Source organism: Tenrec ecaudatus, chromosome 8, assembly GCF_050624435.1.
Source record: "Tenrec ecaudatus isolate mTenEca1 chromosome 8, mTenEca1.hap1, whole genome shotgun sequence".
NCBI lineage: Eukaryota > Metazoa > Chordata > Mammalia > Afrosoricida > Tenrecidae > Tenrec > Tenrec ecaudatus.
The window spans coordinates 152,947,744-152,966,625 of record NC_134537.1 but is presented as its reverse complement, the minus strand read 5'-3'; the positions used below and the strand labels follow the sequence as shown (position 1 = coordinate 152,966,625).

The 18,882-nt window shown below is 41.3% G+C and overlaps 1 pseudogene; it reads right to left on the bottom strand.

The window, feature by feature from the left end:
- Positions 1-16,594: 16,594 nt before the first annotated feature.
- Positions 16,595-17,001, bottom strand: LOC142454538 (large ribosomal subunit protein eL32-like; annotated as a pseudogene).
- Positions 17,002-18,882: the final 1,881 nt, after the last annotated feature.

Sequence of the window (18,882 nt, the reverse complement as noted above, 5' to 3'; positions counted from 1 at the left end):
GGTTGATTTTTAATAAACTCTGAAATTGACAATTAAAAAGTAAAAGGAACTCTTATATACCCATTTTTCAGATTCCCCCAATTGTTAATACTTTACTACATTCAGTTCTCAATTTCTGTCTCTGCTTCCTTCTCTTTATATCTCACTCTCTGTTTTCTATATATCTATATCTATAACAATAAAACATTTTCTGTCAATTTGACAGTAAATTGGAGATACTGTACTCCGTTATCCACAAATATTTCATTTTATTTAAGAATAAGAACCTTCTCTTGTGCAACCATAGTGCAGTTATCTCAATCAGGAAATGTAAGATGAATACATTAGTACTCAATCTACCATGTACATCCATATTTGACGATTGTCTCCATAATGTTTCTTTCTAGCTATTGTTTCTCATTCAGGATCAAATACAGGATTACATATACAATTGTCATATATCTTAGCCCTTGTCTCTAGTACAGTACCTAAGTGTTTCTCCGAACTTAAAAAATGTTTTTTAAAAGTAAAAGCCAGTAATTTTGTAGAATAGAGCTCAATGTGAATTTGTCTGAAATGATCTCATCATTCATTTTATTCCAGTTACGAGGAGCCTGGTCATGTAGTGGTGACACCTTGGGTTGCGATCCACATGGGTGGTGGTTTGAAACCATCAGCAGCTCATGGGGAAAGGCTGGGCGTTCCTCTCCTGTAAACTGTTGCAGTATCAGGTGCATTTCATTGGGTAAATCTGCTGCACAAAGCCTTTTTAGAGTGTTGAAAAGCAGGGAGGTTACTCTGAGGAATAAGGTGTGTCTGACCCAAGCCTTGATCTTTTAATCGCCTCATCTGCTTGTGAAAGCTAGACACTGAATAAGGAAGACTGAAGAAGAATGGGTGCTTTTGAAGTATGGTGCTGGAGAAGAATGTTGAAGGCATCATGGTCTTCCCAAGAACCAACAATTCTGTCTTGTAAGAAGTACGGCCAATGTGCTCCTCAGAGGCTCGGATGGCAAGACTTTGTCTCATATGCTTTGGATATGTCGTCAAGAGAGCCCAGTCCCGAAAAGAGGACCTGATGCTTGGTAAAGTGACACAAAAAACTCTCTGCCATTGAGTCGATTCTGACTCAGATCAGTCTTGGAGACCCACTGGGGCAGGTCTACTCTGTCCTGTAGTGTTGCTAGGTGCGGGAAAGTGGAGAGGCAGCGAAAAAGAGGAACACTTTCGGCAAGCTGGATGGACACTGACTGCAACAATGGGCTTCAACAGAAGTTGTGACGAGGAAGGTGCCGTGCACATGGGGCCATGTCGCCTGCTAGGAGACACGACTGACTGGGTGGCACCTAACAACGTCACCAACTTAGACATCAGATTGAACCAGCTATTTCCTGTCCCTTGATGCTCCTCTAACGTTATGTCCATTCCTCTATTACCAAATGTATTATAAAACGTCGGAAACATTCACTGGCTTTCAGCTGATTCAGACGCATACCCGACAGAGACCCTATAGGACTATGGGTTTCCAAGACGAATTCTTTCTCCAAAACACCAAACTCGTTGCTATCAGGAGTTGTTGCCGACTCACAGTGACACTTTAGGACAATGTAGAATTATCCCTGAGAATTTGCAAGGCTGGAAGTAACACTTTCAGTGATTCAAAAACCTCATCTTTCTCCTTGGAGGGACAAGCTGACTCCTAACCACTACAAAACCAGGGCTTTAAACAGGGTATTAATTGTCGCTTTTTAAAATTAAATAATTTTATTGGGGGCTTGTACAAGAGTCAAGTGCTTTTTGTGTCAAGTGCTTTTGTACATTTGTCTCCCTCATCCTCAAAACATTTGCTTTCTGCCTGAGCCCCTGGTATTCGCTCCTCATTTTAAGTGTCTGTTGAACTTGATATACTTTAAGCACCTGGAGTGTGTGGGCTTCTCAGGTGCACGATGCTGTCTGCGCTGCACCGTGGAGCCCCCAGAGATGCAATTTGTGAGCCCACAGCTGCAAACCCCAAAGGTGGAACAGCAGAAGAAAAGCCAGGAGATCTAGTGCTGCCCACCAGCCACTGAAAAGCCATGAAGGACAATGCTACTGGCATGTGCAGAGGCACCTAAATCAGCTTCCTGAGAGCCAGCTGTGGGTTATTCCTTCATCCTAACCCTTAATATATGTTCCTGAGGAAATGGACAATGAACAACTTGCCAATTAAATGAATCACCTACCCTTTGTTGACTGAACCCATTTACCTCTGGCCAGGTCTCAAGATGTGAAATTATAGGCTAAGGAGGAAGGATGCATCCATTTCTGAGATAAGATCTGTAGAAGAAAAGATGAGTGATAATAGTAAGGTACAGTGAGAAACTCGTCGGTGCCAGATGGTAGATAGATGTAATTATCTTATTAAAATCTTGCAACCATTCAGTGATGAAGGAAACAGCCATTTTACTTTGGGACTGCCAAGAAATGAAGGGACCCGTACCCAAACTCTTGTGTGTCTGATTGAAAACTTCGAATTCCCTTTACTCTGTGACGCTACTCAGCAGAAATAGGATGATGTCAAGATTGATAAGGTATGCACTGGAAGGAATTTTGTCAGGGGCTGTGAACAAAGAGTGAATTTACCAAAGTAAAAATGTGAGAAGGAATACAGTTTGTTATGTTGGGAAGAAAGTGTGACAGTTCTGGTAGGCCAATGTGTTTTTAAAATTTATTTGCCAGTGTATATAATATTTCAGTTATCCTCAAGGAAACGGAAGGCGTCTTAGAGACGAGGAAATGGAAGCCACGAGGAGGAAAGGGCTGGTCTGAAGTCACGCGGGGTTGGAAACAAGATCATTGCATTCCACGTCTTTTTACTGCCTTCAGCTACTTCCTCTAAAATATCTTTATTTTCTATTAGCTTATCTCCCGTATTTGCTTCAATTCAACAATAGAACAGTGTAGAGAATTGTGCTAAGTACTGTGCCAGGTGCAGGAGACACGAAGAGAGGAGAACATGGCGTGGACGTACAAAGCCAGCAAAACCCTTGTCTTTCCCTAGACAATGGATGGTCAGCTCCCAGAGTGCAGGCGGAGGTCAGCACATGTCTGAACATTAAGATGAGCCTTTGTAGTGGGCGCTTCTCATGATGCTGCACATGCCTGGAGGCTCAGCCTCACATTATGCAGTCCCCAGTGATAAATAGTAGATGAAGAATAGGCGAGAGTGATTATAAAGAAGGTAAAAATCTCCAGATGTTAGTAGCTCGGAATGTTTTAATTTAGAGTAGTGCTCTTGCCCAATGCCATCGCCCAAGGTTTGTCTTTGGTTTATTTGTGTTATCACAGCAGTGACGATGGAGTTAAATGCTGCCTTTGAAAAGAGGATTTTTGCTTGTTTCATTTATATTCTACTGTTCTTTCATTAAACATTTCTAAATATCCACAGGGCCACATTCTTACAAAAATAAATCAGATAAACCTAGAGTTCTTGCCAAGTAAAATATCTACAGTTTCTGGCAATTATGTAATTTCTAACTCTGTTGCAGGGACTATTGCTGATAAGTCAATCGTTATAAAGAGAAACGTTCCAGACCAATCTTTATTAGCATGTCCTTCACTGATAGATGCGAACGGTTTTGGGGTTTTTCTTTTTTTTGTCTTTAGAGCCAAGTTGTAATTCTTTTTTGGTCCCGAGTGAGTGGATTCTCATCATAACAATTTATATCTGGATAATGTCAAGTAAAATGTGAAAATAGTAAATTAAAACCAATGAAATTGGGTTCTGCTGTTATTAATAAAAACGGGTCTGGTTTTCACCCCCTCCTTTGTTTTGATGGCACTGTCTCATAGCGCGACTTTGCAGTAATACATTTGTGGTATCTCAAGTTGATTGGGCCCAGACAAAGGCAATATTTAGAAAGTTACTCAGTGGGATTTCTCTTGGATGAAGGAACTTTAGAATCATGTGGGATTTAAATACCTCCTTCAAATTGTGGTTTAACACATTATTGATTGGGAAGGGCCTTTCTGGAGAGGGACTCCATTGTATTGTTCAGTAAAAAGGACACACACTGAAAATATAAGCAGAATTATATATCTGTTTGATGCAGGCATGTATATATATTTAAATGATTGTATTAAAAAGTACTTCTTTTGAATCCTGATTTTTGTCCACACGTTGAAGGGGATTCCTTAAAGCTCTGGCTTCCCTGTGTACACAGAGCTTACAATGGTCTAGTTTTGCTCGCATGGTGGTGCTCGCCATTGGTATAATGATTTTGTTCACGCTGTCTCATTTGTTTCCTATAGTAGGTCGCAGAGGTATGCAGGGATTATGTTCTATTTCATAGGTGAGAAAAGCGGCATTCACATGAAGACTCATCTACATACTGCCATCAAGTGGATGCCACCCCACACCAACCCTGCAAGACAGGGTAGACCGTCCATCCTCTGGAAGCAACGCCTTTCTCCTGCACAGTGACTAGGGTTGGGATTCCTAACCTTTTGGTTAGCAGTCCAATATGTAGCCACTGCACCACCATAAACACGCAGCATGCATTTATGGATTCTTAACATACTCCTAGGAAGTGGTGACTCTGAGGTCCAACACAGCTTGATAACTTGAGTCCAGTGCTCTAGTTCACATCGTGCACTGTGCTCAGGAGGGAGATAGTAGTTTTCATGACGTGTAGCGATGGAATTTCACTTTCCTGATATAGAAAGACAGTAGTAGCTTATCAAAGGCCTGAGTTTTGGGGTAGGAAGTTGGTCTAGCGAGGACATCTTTACTTACTCTCCTCTATGCATACTGATAATCACACCCCAAAGCAACCAACCCAACAAACCCATGGTCATCAAGTCAATTCATACAGCAATACTATAAAGGACAGAATAGAATCACCCTGTGTGGCTTCCAGGCTGTACAGAATCTGTACAGAAGCTGACTGACGCACCTTCCCAGAGTGCTCTGTATGAATGCAGCCTTTCCCTCCTCCAACACTGCTCTCAGTGAGGGTGAAGCAGATCGGCGGATGCCCGCTTCAATTGAGCGCCTGTGCTTCCAGCATCGCTCAGAGCTGACTTGAAAACTGGTCTCAGGAGCGTTCTGTGGGTTGGTGGAATGGTTTTTGAAGACTGTTAAGCCAGTTGTTCTCTGTGGGACATCCCTTTCTTTGTCAGTGCCCGCAAGGAAGATGGGACTACTTGAGAGGCTAACTTTATTGTAGGTCTCTGTTTTATATGGTTTTGTAGGCGGGAGATAGAAAGGAAGATTTCCGCCCCAGGATATTTGAAGAAGCAGGAACAATCAGCCTAAATGAGTAAGAGAAGCCTAATTGAGAAGATTGACTGGATGCAGAGAACGTAAAACAGATCTTTCATTGTCTCTTGGGGCAAAACGAATCAAATGAGAGGCAAGGGTATTGAAAAAAAATAGCATGAAAGAAGACACACGAAACAAGTACCAGGATGGCATTGTCCTCTCAACTCAATTCAAAATTGAACTAAAAGTAGTCATTGAAAGCAAATGATATTTATGTTGCAAAAAAAAAATGAGAATACAGAAAGTGTAATTTCTCTTCTTTTTTTGGGGGGTGGGGAGAAAGTGTAATGTCTATTTCTAGGTTACCATTAAACCAGAATTGAATTACTAGTATAGATTTTAGATCATGGGACAATGGTATTTATATTCAATTAATAGGTGTAGGTTGGTTATGGGGTGACCCGGAAGTTTGGTGTGTAGTTTATCAGCAAGTGCTGTAGGGTACGTTTGTGAATGACCAGCAAGTTCTCAGCATACCCTACTTTATTGTCACCTCTTCAAGTGGACAAGTAAATTCTAAATCTAGTTTTGTTTGTATGGAATTATCTCACTGATTTATATCCCTAGTTCCCTGCTTAGTGCTTATTATGAGGGGATTAAATCCCAACTAGGACCCCCTAAATTTTTTTTCAAAACTCTGTATTTAAATTTTTAATAAAACAACCTTACCAGCTTCAAAGAATTCTTCATTGCCCTTAATACATTTGCCAATTCTGTGATTCCATTCTTGGAAGTATTTTTCAAACTCATCTGTTTGCATGAATGACAGCACCTCCCTCAATTTTTTTCTTCACCTCTTCTACATGATCACTTTCCTGTCCTTTCATGTACCTCTTCATTTATGGAAACAAAAAGAAGTTACACAGAGAGAGGTCAGGTGAGTAAGGTACATGGGACAAGACAGGCATGCTGTTTATTGCCCAAAACTGGTACAAGGAGATGGCGTTGCATGAGCAGGTGCATTGTCATGGTGGCAAAACCACTCTCCTGTCTGCCACAAACGAGGTCTTCTTTATCACACACTGTTACGTTCTCTTTTCAGAACCTCCAAAGAAAAGCTTGATTAATGGAATGGACTCCAAATCCACTTCTAGTTGATATTTTTGTCCATTTTGGAAGTTGACGGATGTCCAGAATGAGGTTCGTCCTCAATTGACATTTCACCTTTTAGAAATGAGTACACTTGAGTTTTTCCCATAATGCTGCCCTTCCGAGCTGTGTTCAAAATCACAGTGGTTTCTGCGCATTTTTTTCCTGAGCAGGAAACAAAATTTCACAGCCCTATGCTGTTCTCTTAAATTGGCCATCACAAAAAAAAACGAGGTTTGAGTGAAACTGCTTTTATGAAAAAATTCATTGTGACCAGGGAGAACCTTCTGAGGCGACACCACTGGGTGCACTAACTCACAGTGAGTTGCTCGATGCTTGCCTAGTAGGTAAAAGGTGAACTACGAAAGCTCTGCCCTGCCCAGTGCAATTCCGGGTTTTTGGGGTGTCCCTTCTTATAGCACATAATTCAGACGAAGTTTGTTTAACGAATGAAGTAAAAGCACCTTCAAACATTGAGAAAGGGCCTTTCTACTAGGGTAATCCTGGCCCCTTGCACCTGACAGCAGCACGAAGCACAGTTGCGATGCTCCTTCTGTGGGACATGTTCTTCACTTGGCTTTCTGGACTCTTTGAGTTTCGTTCTAACACACTAACTTCCTTTTGGGTTTCTTTTACACACTCTGATACCCTTCTTGATAAGGACTTGTAAATGTTTTCATACCTAGGGATTTGTTCACTGGTTTTTCCTTCTGTATTAATTTTCTTCTTCTGTGTTAATCCCTATATGATTATGTAGAGCTAGCTTAAAATAATATTTATGTGTCTCCAGATCTAATCGATACCTTTAACTCGACCCACACATTCAATTTGCTTTGTAACACTGATGAATGGACAGTAAATTGGCCTCATATTTAATAAATCAGAAATGCAACTCTTAATATCTATCACCTGTCTCCACCCAAAAGGCCATTTCTTCATCAGCATTCTTCAGCTCAACAAGTGACAACCCCTCACGTTAAAAACCTGAAAGGCAGCTTTCACCCTTCCATTTCTTTCATGCACCATGCCAGATCTATCCCCCAAATCTGTCCACTTCTCCTTTAAAACAGGTAAAGAATCCCACAAATACCCTACCAATCAGTGCCTTTCTTCTGTCTTCTGTTATGCCTTAATTACTTCATAGCCCCTTGTCCGGCCTCCTGAACATTCTTCTCCTCTTGCCCTTCCACCCTAATTCTCATCTTTGTGCAGCAGCCAGTGTCCCGTCCAAACACGCGTATGGCATATACCCCCTTTGTGTTCCACTCTCCCATCTTCATACTGAGAGCTAAGGTGGGTGTGCCGTGTTCTACAGGAGCTGCTCCCTGATGTCCTCTTACAGGTTACAGGGCAGGATGCCCACTCTGGAGGACCCAAAGGAGGGACTAAAGGTGAAGGAAAAAGGAAAGGAAAGGAGAGCACCAGTCCTCAAGCACATCGTCAGTAGGAATGTGGCATCTGCTTGCTCCGGGGCTCCATGGGAGCACCAACACCCACCTGTACAGGGCCAAGGACAGGCACTGCTGATGGACACAGAGATGGTCCCACTTCTATGGGATGAATAAAAATGGGATGATATAAAAAAGAACAGTAAAAAGATTAAGAGGGAAGAACTAAGAACTAACAAGAAAGCCTAAAAGGTAAAGAAGACATCAACAGTACTGGCAGTAGGGTGGTGGGGTATGGGTTACCAGGTAAGTGAGAGTGATGAAGGGTCAGTCTAGGCGCTGGGACTTTGTGTAGGGTAAAGGTGGCAATCACCTCGGTTCAATGGTTATCGTTGCGGGTGGCTTTGGAACCCTGTGAATGTGGAGCTGATGATCTGGCTTTTAGACCAATCAGAACGCTGTTCACAATGATTCTTAATGGCTATGCTGTTCCAAGGCAGTTGGCAACTCACCACTCTGTATCCCTCCTTATTTTCTGTTTAGTTCCGTCTCTTTCTCTAATCATTATTTGATTTATTTCTCGATCCTTTCCTTTGCAGTTTTGGGCTCCAGGACTGTCCCCCATATTTGTTTCGTTTCATTTCTTGAGTCTTTGTGATAGCAGGTCGGGAGCAGTATATCTGACAAGTTTGTCCTCTTGGATTACCCCCGATGTTTCATTATATCTTGTATTTTGGTATAATATATGCCATCATGGGTGAGTTTATCTTTCTTGAAAATCTATCATGTGAAAATGATATGGTCATATATCTTCATACTGGCGTGTCTATAAGTCAGCTGGGATAAACCTCCTCTGATTGCTCAGACTGTTCAAGAAGTAAAATCTATTGGAAAGAACTTTACCCACGGTCTCACTTCTTTTAACAAAAGACTTGAATGTGTTACTGATGATATGCTGTGCAGTTATACAGTACTCAACTAGGACACACGATCCTTCTGGAGCACATCCATCATCTATTTGTTTCTTTCTAATATTTCCACGATGTGAACTACTTGATACTCAATAGTCGACACGAGTTATTCTGTTTTCAAAAGTTTTAAAGTCTTTTCTCTTAAGTTACATAAATGCTCTGTTAATGAGTTATAGAGATATGTGCAGTTCTTTACATTTACTTCTGATTCCTAGAGAACCTGACTGATTTGATGAAAATGCTGCAATACATAACTTTACATAACCAACGTATGTCATATATATAAATACACATAGTATATATATGCATCTAGATGTACACATATGTGCGTATACATACGTACACTCAAGTGTTTGCAGATAGTTGGCAATGCTTTCAGCTTCTCTTTCAATATCTTATTTTTCTGTCTAGTCTTCACTATTTTCTAAAGCATCTAGAATCTGTGTGTATAATTCCAGATTTATACACATTGCTACAACATGTATAAGCAAAGATCTTGTGTGCGTGTTTGAGTTTTGTTTTGTGCTTCCTCATTGAATAAAGATGTTCTAAGTACTGTCATCAGTGAGTAGAGTCAGCAAAAAATATATGGAGTAACTGAACAGTAGAAGAAAATTGAACTGTTTCCAGAAAACTATCTGCTGTGCTAAATCCTACAAGATTAAGTGACTATGCAGCACATGGCATGAAAGTGGTATATTCATCACATTCTAGAATTTTCTGTTGTATGTTTTTATAATGCCCTGTCATATTGACAGTATAGTCAGAGGACTAGCCTCTGCACTTAGAAACATTAATTTTGCAACCTTCCCATAAATAATGAAGTACTGGATTTGCAATTTCTTCACCAATATGGCTTTTTAAGCTACTAGGTGTGATAAATGGCTCAATACATTTTCTGTCTGCTAGAGATAATGTATCTTAAAGCAATATTTACCTGATCAATATGAGCAAGATCTGGAGTAGAATCTACAAAGAAAATGAAATATCAAGCTACACTTATGTCACTTAAAATCACTGATCTATCACTCCCTAGGTTTTTAATTTTTCTCATAAATTTTAGACATACTTTTAGATGGTGGGTTGTCCTTCCCTATATTGCTATATTTTTGTAACTTGCTAAAATGGATCCATCACTGTTAATTGGATAAGATGAAGACGTTTAAAAACAGAAAACTGTTGCTGATTAAGTGAATAACACATTATTTATAGAACATTTCTACTTTATATAATAATGGAAAACAGAATAATTAATAGATTTTTGTGATAATGTTTAAAGTATATAATGTTGGGATCATATAATTATATAGCTTTTTAAAAAATTAACTGTTGGGGACCTTGCCACTCCATTCCCTTGCTGTTCCGCTGCACTCCCCCAGTGATTTGCCTCGGTGTGGTGGGATCAGGTCAGGTGCAATTCCCACACTGTGTCTCCGGTGCTGTCCCCTGTATTGCCCTTAGTCACTGAGGGGCATCATGTCTCATAGTAGGGCCAGCCATGTTGTTCTCTCTGTGGACTGGCTGCTCTACTCAGGAACATCATCCTCACGGCCTGGTGGGCCAGGCTGTGCTCCACTCTCTCCTCCTGCCCCTTCATCTGCTCCCGTGTGCTCTGATCAGATATGTCCATCTCCCGGAGCTGCAGACTCAATGTCGTCCTTTGGAACAAATTCTTTTCGGGGGAGGGGCAGGAATCCACTTAATTTATGGTGCTGGGGCCAGCCTCCCAGACCTCTCCACTGGTTCCCTCCTCCACGACGGGATATTGCATTCACACCTTGCAACAGAGGGACGGCGGGGAAGGGGGGAGGGGAGACTCCGGATGGGGCAAGATATGACAAAATAACGAGGTATGGATTACCGGGGGCACATGAGGGAGGGGGGATGGGGGAGGGAGGGGAAAAAAAGAAGAGGACCTGATGCGGGGGGCTTGGGTGGAGAGCGGATGCCTTGAGAATGATTGGGGCAGGGAATGTATGGATGTGCTTTATACAATTGATGTATGTATATGTATGGATGGTGATGGGAGTTGTATGAGTCCCTAATAAAATGTAAAAAAAGAAAAGAGGAGAAAAAAATGATTGGGGCAAAGACTGTGTAGATGTGCTTTATACAGTTGATGTATGTATATGTGTGAACTGTGATAAGAATTGTATGAGCCCCTAATAAATTGTTTAAAAAAATTCACTGTTACAAAATGAGTGGCTTGGTGCTTGTTTTTAACTGAAAGCATTTATGACAATTTTATTGATATATTTTTTCTTGACCTAATATTAAAATGAGGAAATTGGTATAAGCGCATAACTGTTGACATCACTGATTATTTCTTTGGGTATATTTTGGAAGTGCAGTATTTTTAAGAAATGAGGTGTGTTTTTTTGTTTGTTTGTTTTTTTGCTATGTTTTATTCTTATGTTTTATATTTCTATGGATGCTCACCGAGGTAAGTCTCCTGGCTGATTTTCTTCCTCTCTATCTATATCCACACATTCCCAAGTGGCTAGAAGCAAAACCCACCGTGCAATCTACCAGACCCTATCCCTTTCAGGTACAGCTCCCCAAGGGGAGCACATCTGGATCTCGGACGACCAAGGCAGACTCTGTTCACTGAAAAGTTTTAGTTGTCCACACCGCTCAAGGGTAAATCAATTTTGGTAAGAACCTATTAGGAAGTCCACTGTGACCCCTCATCTAGTTCCTGTCCTCATAAGCAGTGATTTTAAGTAATATATTTGATGCCAGTTTTATCATATTTCTCACATCTATAGCTAATTCTCAGTTTATTCCAAAGTTGAATTAAGGGTTTTGTGTAAGGTGCCATCAAGTCCATTCTGATCCATGGTCACCCTCTGCTCAACAGAACGAAACACTGCCTGGTCCTGCATCATCCTCAAATTTGTTCCTCTGCCGAGCTCACTGTTGCAGCCATGTGTCAATCCAACCTGCTGAGGGCCTTCCACTTTTCCTGTCCCTCCGTGTTACCAAGCAGGATGTCCTTCTCCAGGCACAGGTCTCTCCCGACAACATGTCCAAAGTACCCTCCTTGCCTGTAAGGTGCACTCACTCTGGCCATACTTTTTTCCGAGACAGATGGTTTGTCCTTTTATCATTCCATGGCACTTTCAAGAACCTTCTCCAGCACCTCAATTCAAATACATCCATTCTTCTTCAGTCTTCTGGATAGAAAGTTCAGCTTTCACAGGTGTATGAGGTGATTGAAAATACCATGGTTGGGGCCAGACACACTTTAGTCCTCAAAATAGCATCCTTGCTTTTCAACACTATAAAGAGGTCTTGTGCAGCAGCTTTACCTAATGCAGTGTGTCTTTTGATTTCTTGACTGACGATTCCAGGAACATTAATTGTGAATCCAAACAAGACAAAATCCAGGGCTATAGCTCCAATATTTTCTCCACTTATCATGATGATACCTATTGGTCCACTTGTCAGGATTTGGGTCTTCTTTATCAGCAGGTATAATCCATACTGAAGTCTGCAGTCCTTGATCTTCATCAGCAGGTGCTTAAGAGCAAGGTTGTGTTATCTTGTGTTGCAAGACTTCCTCCAATCCTAATGCCACATTCTTCTTCATAATCCAGCTTCCCTGATGATTGCTCAGCATGCATATTGAATAAGTATGGTGAAAGCATACAACCCTGACACACAACCTTCCTGATTTTAAAACATGCAACATTCCCTTCTTCTGTTCGCACTGCTGCCTCTTGATCCATGTACAAGTTCCAAATGAGCACAAAGAGGTGTTCTGGAATTCCCACACTCCTCAGTGTTCTCTGAAGATTAAATGATTCACACAGTCAAATTCCTTGGCATAGTCAAAGAAACACAAGTACACACCTTTATGGGATTCTTCACTTTGAGTCAAGATCCATCCATCCTCAGCAATGATCTCCCTTTTTCCATGTATGATTCGGACTTTCCATGTAGCCTGGACTTGTGGCAGCTCTCTGTCAATGTACTGCTGCAATCATTGTTTAGGTCATTTTAAACACAATTTTACTTGCATATGGTAGCCGTGATACTGTGTTACAGTCTAAGCATTTTGTTGTGTCCCCTTCCTTTGGAGTGGACACACATATGAATCTCTTCCGGTCAGTTGGCCACGTAGCTGTTTTCCAGTTTTCCTGGCATAGATGTGTGACTGCTTCCAGTGCTTCGACAGCTTGTCGAAACATTTCCATTGGGATGCTATCAATTCCTGGAGCCTTCTGTTTGATGCTTTCAGGGCAACTTGAACTTCTTCCTTTCACATCATTGATGCTTTCTCATAGGTTCTGAAATAGTGGACTGTCGACTACTTTTTTTTTGTATAGTGACTCTATGGATTCTTTCCATCTTCTATTGATATCTCCTTCATCATTTACTAGTAGAATTTTTCAAATTGCAATGCAAAGGTTGTTTTTTTCTTGCTTTATTTCAGTTTAAGATAAGCTGAGCAGTTCTTTTGGGTTTTCTAACTAGGTATTTTCATATTTCATTATAATATTTGATTCTGTCTTCTCAACCTTCCCCTTGAATTTTTCTGTTCAGCTTTCTTATTTCATCCTTTCTTCCTTTCGCTGTAGCTACTCTGTGAGTAAGAGCGAGGTTCACTTTGATCTTTTCTTTCTTGTATTTTAAAGGAGCTGTTGCGTTCCTCCTGATGGGTGGTCCTGATGCTCTCCCACAGCTCATCTGGCCTTCTGTCATTAGTGTTCAATTCAACACATCTAGGCTTGATATGTTCTTTAAAGTCATGTGAGAGACGCATGGTTTTGTTTTCATTCTCCTGGCATGTTATAATTTTCTTCAGCTATAACCGTAACTTACATATGAACAATTGATGGTTTCTTCCCCAGCCAGCCCCCGCTCTGGTTGTAGCTGCTGACATAGAGCTCTCCATCGCCTCTTCCCACTGATGTAATCCATTTGATTTCTGTATATTCCCTATAACAGTGCTTCTGAACCTGTGGGTCACAACCCCTTTGGGGGTTGAATGGCCCTCTCACAGGGGTTGCCTAAGACCATCTGAAAACACATATTTCCGATGGTCTTAGGAACCGAGACACCGCTCCTCTATTGGTCTCCACGCAGGTCCGCCCACATGCAGATAAGCCCATACCCACATACGAGCACCGGGCATGAACACTTACTCATGCTACACCATGCTTCAAGACAACATTTTATTTCTTTGTCATTAGAAATAAATATTTCACAATAGATAATGACATATTGTTTTCGTGATTCATCACTAAGCTTTAATGATGTTCAATTTGTCACAATGAAAATACGTCCTGCATATCAGTTATTTACATTACATTTCATAACAGTAGCAAAATGACAGTGATGAAGTAGCAACGAAAATAATTTTATGGTTGGGGGTCACCACCACATGAGGAGCTGTATGAAAGGATCGCACATTAGGAAGGTGGAGGACCACTGTATCTACCATATATACTCGTGATAAGCCGAGTTATTCAGCACAAAAAATATGCTGACAAACGGGTTTGGCTTATACACAGGTCAGTGGTACCCCAGCGAGCTATAACATCTCGCTGCCCTCCCCCCCCCCCCCCCCAGGTAATGGGACCAGCGCGTTATCTCGCAGGTGATTGCCGTTTCTCTGATGTTCATTCAAAGCCCCGCTGACACTGCAGGGCTTTGAATGTTTCTTTACTCACATTTAACCAATCAGAGCCGTCCTATGACGTGTATCTTTGAATAAGCCTTTTAAAGATCATGTGCAAAGGATGTGTCATGAATGGATGTCATCTGGTCAAGCTCGACTAACAAAAGGAGGAAATCTCCTGAAGCCTGACATAGTGTTAATAGCAAAATGGGTTCGAGATGCATGGAAGACATTCCAGAAGACATTGTGTGACGTGCCTTCCAGAAATGTAGTATTAGTAATGCTCTGTATGGCAGTGAAGACTGCACTTTGTATGAAAATAACAGCAGTGATGGTGATGACGGCAATCTCAGTGAGGTCAGCGTCTATGATGACCTCACACCAGCTGAAGGTCTGCATTGGGGTATATGGATGATGATGAGGAATCCAGTTTTGAAGGATTTTAACTTGCTTAAAATTTTAGCTTGGTTGCTGATTGAGCTCAGGGAATAGTACTCTTAAAGTATCATTGTTGATACCTTATTGTTTTTGTTGAACCTATTTTCCATTTACTGTGCTGGTTTACTAATGTTAAATGACTTGTTGTCCTTTTACTTATGTTTTTTATTTAAAATGAATATTTAAAGTCACTACCCCACTGATGTATCAATGTTTAGTAATTTTATTTTCATTTGTTTTGATTATTGAAACTCACCAATATCTTCTGCATTTTTCACCCTAGGCTTATACTCGAGTCAATCAGTGTTTCTGGTTTCCCAGGTAATAATTAGGTACCTCAGTGTATACTTGGGTTGGCTTATATTTGAGTATATATGGTAGTCTTACCTTTTGGGTGGTTAAAAAAAATAATTTGTTAGTCTTGTAAAACTCTTATCCTGTAGTCCCCAACTTCATTTCTATCACCTAGTCTATTTTTTACAACTACTGTTCCTTCCTCTTTGTTTCCAATATTTACATTCCAATAACCATAAATTATTAGTGCATCTTGATTGCGTGTTTGATCAATTTCCAATTCAAGAAGTTAGTAGAAACCTTCAATTTCTTCACTAACTTTTGTGGTGGGTACATAAATTTGAATAATAATCATATTGGATGGATTTACTTGAAGGAGATAGGTATTATCCTGTCACAGACAGAGAAATTTTATTTCAAGATTAATTTTGAAATGACCTTTTGTCAATGAACGCAATGCCATTTCTCTTGTTTGTGGTATATTGACTCAGTACGTCATATGATTTTCTGATTCGAAATGGCTAATCCCTGCCTTTTCAACTCACTAATACCTGGATATCGACCTTGATCCATTCTATATAATTTCTGGTGACTTCCAATTCTCCTAACTTCATCCTTGGTGCATTCCAAGTTGAGATCCTTGGCAGGTATTTGCAGATGCTTCTCCCTACCTTGGGTGGCGCCCCATCAGCCAATGAAGATTCCGAAGTCTCCATTCTACACGCTTAACTGACTCACCTCTTCCTGGTGGGCTCACTCGTAGAAAGCAGCCCCTCCGCGGTCACATTTCGAGTGTCCTACAACACAAGAGGCTCATCCTCGGACACTATTTCTGACAGCGTTCCACTTCTTTAACTTAGACGTTCCGTGTGTGAAAATCCTCTGAAGCTATGCATAAGGCTCTCAGTGGTTCTAAGCACTGGAGTGGGCGGCCTTCTTTGTTGTCTGCCCTGAGTCTAAAAGCTCAGCCAAAACCTGTTCACTCCACTGGACACTGCTAGGAATTTGAAATTGTGACGTAGCTTCGAGCATCACAGTTACACTCAAGCCACCACTGTGTGACAATCTGACAGACAAGTAAGTGGTAGTCTCACTGGGGAAGGAGGTATTATGAATTACCATAAATTTAAGCCTCCGTGTAACCCTATCAAATAAGAATACTGAAGTCACTGTCTTTGGGACCAGCACTTAGTAAAATTACATGACATCCCCAACATTGTTCCTAGGTATAATTTTAATCAGGCAGGTTTTGTGGGTTTTGGCCTTCAGGCCTGGTCATTCAAATGGTGTATATTTCAGTTGTTCAGTATTTTCAATTGCTAAGGGACATACAAGTTTTGATACCCTATATTGCCTGGGCCTGTGTGTCTCATTTTAATATGATTTACAAATATATTCCTTAGATGAGGGGGGAATAGATAGTCGAGGGATAAAAAGGAGTCTTTTGATTCTTTTTTTTTTCATTTATGGTTTTATTTAGAACAAATAAAACTCGCAAATGGGCCATCTACTCATTTTCTTCGCTGCGCAGCCTGGCGTTGGGATTGCTGACTCTGATGGCCAGCTGGGCTGCTCTTTCTACAATGGCTTTGCGATTCTTGGAGGAAACGTTGTGAGCAATCTCTGCACAATACGACTTGTTGCACATCAGCAGCACTTCCTGCTCCTTGACGTTGTGTACCAGAAACTTGCGGAAGCCACTGGGCAGCATGTGCTTGGCATTCTTGTTGCCCCCGTAACCAATGTTGGGCATCAAGATCTGGCCCTTGAATCTTCTCTGAACCCTGTTGTCAATGCCTCTGGGCTTGCGCCAGTTGTGCTTAATCTTGACATAGTGGTCGGACTGGTGCCGGATGAACTTCTTGGTCCTTTTTTTACAATTTTAGGCTTCACCAAGGGTCTGAGGGCAGCCATGATGCCAGTGGGAGATGGCTGCCTCCTCCGTAGGCAGCACTGAAGAAGAGAAGGGAGAGACAATTCTTGTTGAAAATTTTGCTTCAACATGTGTACATCAATGTGGGATTGGTAAGCATTTGCTGATTATTCTCTCTCTTTCTTTTTCTCTAGCATGGCCTGTTATCATAGACAGCTGTCCAGAACCAAGGTTTTCAAAGACAGCTAAGCTCCTTGAAAAAAATAAGCATAGTTAGTGAAGGGATTCTGTTAATTCTGTCTCAGATTGTAGAATTCCAGAGATAAAGAAAATTTTTCCTATGTTTTCCACTTCCTACCCTTCTTCCTGATTCTCCTTAGTGGACATTATATTTAGCACTCAAAACTCTGGAGCTTCAACCTAGATATTTGGACATCTCAAAGTCTAAGGGGGAAAAAATCTGTGTATCTTATAAGAGGAAAGTCTGGATTTTGGTGGTGTTCAAAACTGAAAACAAGCAATATTTGAAGGATTAATGCAAAATTGGATGTGAAAGTCACTATTTATTTAGAATGAAAAAAAATCACAAAAAATTCACCAAAAAATTAATCGCATGTGCTGAGACAGAATTGACAGAAGAACCCTTACCCTAACTATGCCTGCTCCTCATGAAGGTGAGCTATTGTTGAAAGACTCAGTTGTGTTACATGATATAAGGCTATACTACAGAGAGGGGAAAAAGCATTTTCATCAGCACTTACAAAGCCAAGGTCCAGGTTTGTATATAATTTTCAACACTAATTAAAAGACTTAATCCCTATCGCATCGCATGGAAGGCATACCTCTGAAGTTCCTTTGACCAATGTCCCAGAAATTCTTCCTGATCATGGCTTTACACTGCCCCGCCCCCATCCAAAGCTCTCTGAGGTCCCCAGCCCTCAAAATGATGGGCCCTGGTGCTTAAGCTTCTATAAACTTTACCAGACTAGACCAAACTAGACGGCCTATCTTCCCCAACCACTTCAGTTCTCTGTGAGAGGCGGCATCTGCAAGTCACATGCCTATCGCTTCCGAAGAAATGGTCCCGTGCCTCAGGAAGACGAGGCTCCCACTCAAAATTCTGATACTCTGCACAAATAGCAGCATTCTCACCTCATGCAGAACAAAGGGCCACCATTTCACAAGACAACATGTTTTGGGATGGAGGCTAAAGGAGAGGTTATTGCCTCACAGTATGATTGCATACAAGATCAGGCAACTTCCCAGATTCTAAGCATGCGGGAAGAATTGTTTGATTCACTGCAACCTCTGAAGTCTGTGTCCTAAAGAGCCCTTTCTGAAGACCAGGCTTCCTCCAAGCGAGCAGCTCACAGTGCTAGCTCCTTGTCCTCAGCTTTGCGCTTTGTTGACTTACATTCCAATCTGGTGCAAACTTATTCTAAGTATCCCTCCTGCCGCCTTTTCGGAGCTTGTTCCTGGTGGGGGGAACCACCTACTTCAGGCCCTGGCTGTTTTCTAACTGTGCCACCTACTGCTTGCTTCTCAGTAAATTCATGCTTCATCACCTGCTGCTCAGTGAGATGCTGAATTGTTCAAATAAACATTGCTCAGAGAGCTAAGATCAACAACCTTGGCCTGTGTGTTAACAGTCACCTCCCAAAGAGCGAGGGAGGCCTGGTCCTCCACGTGCTAGGCAGCGGTCACTAGCCCTGACTTCCCACTCTCACTCCTACCACGAGCTGGCCACTTTCTCTGGGACATTCTCATGCAATTCATCCTGTGCTTCATTCTAACCTGGGCCTTACGACATCAAAGGTGGGGGCTTCAAAATCCATGGAAACATGATATGATCTTTATTCCATTGTTTTTTTTTTCTTTATTCCATTGTTATCTAAACGTTTTGAAGCCCTGTGAATGTTTCA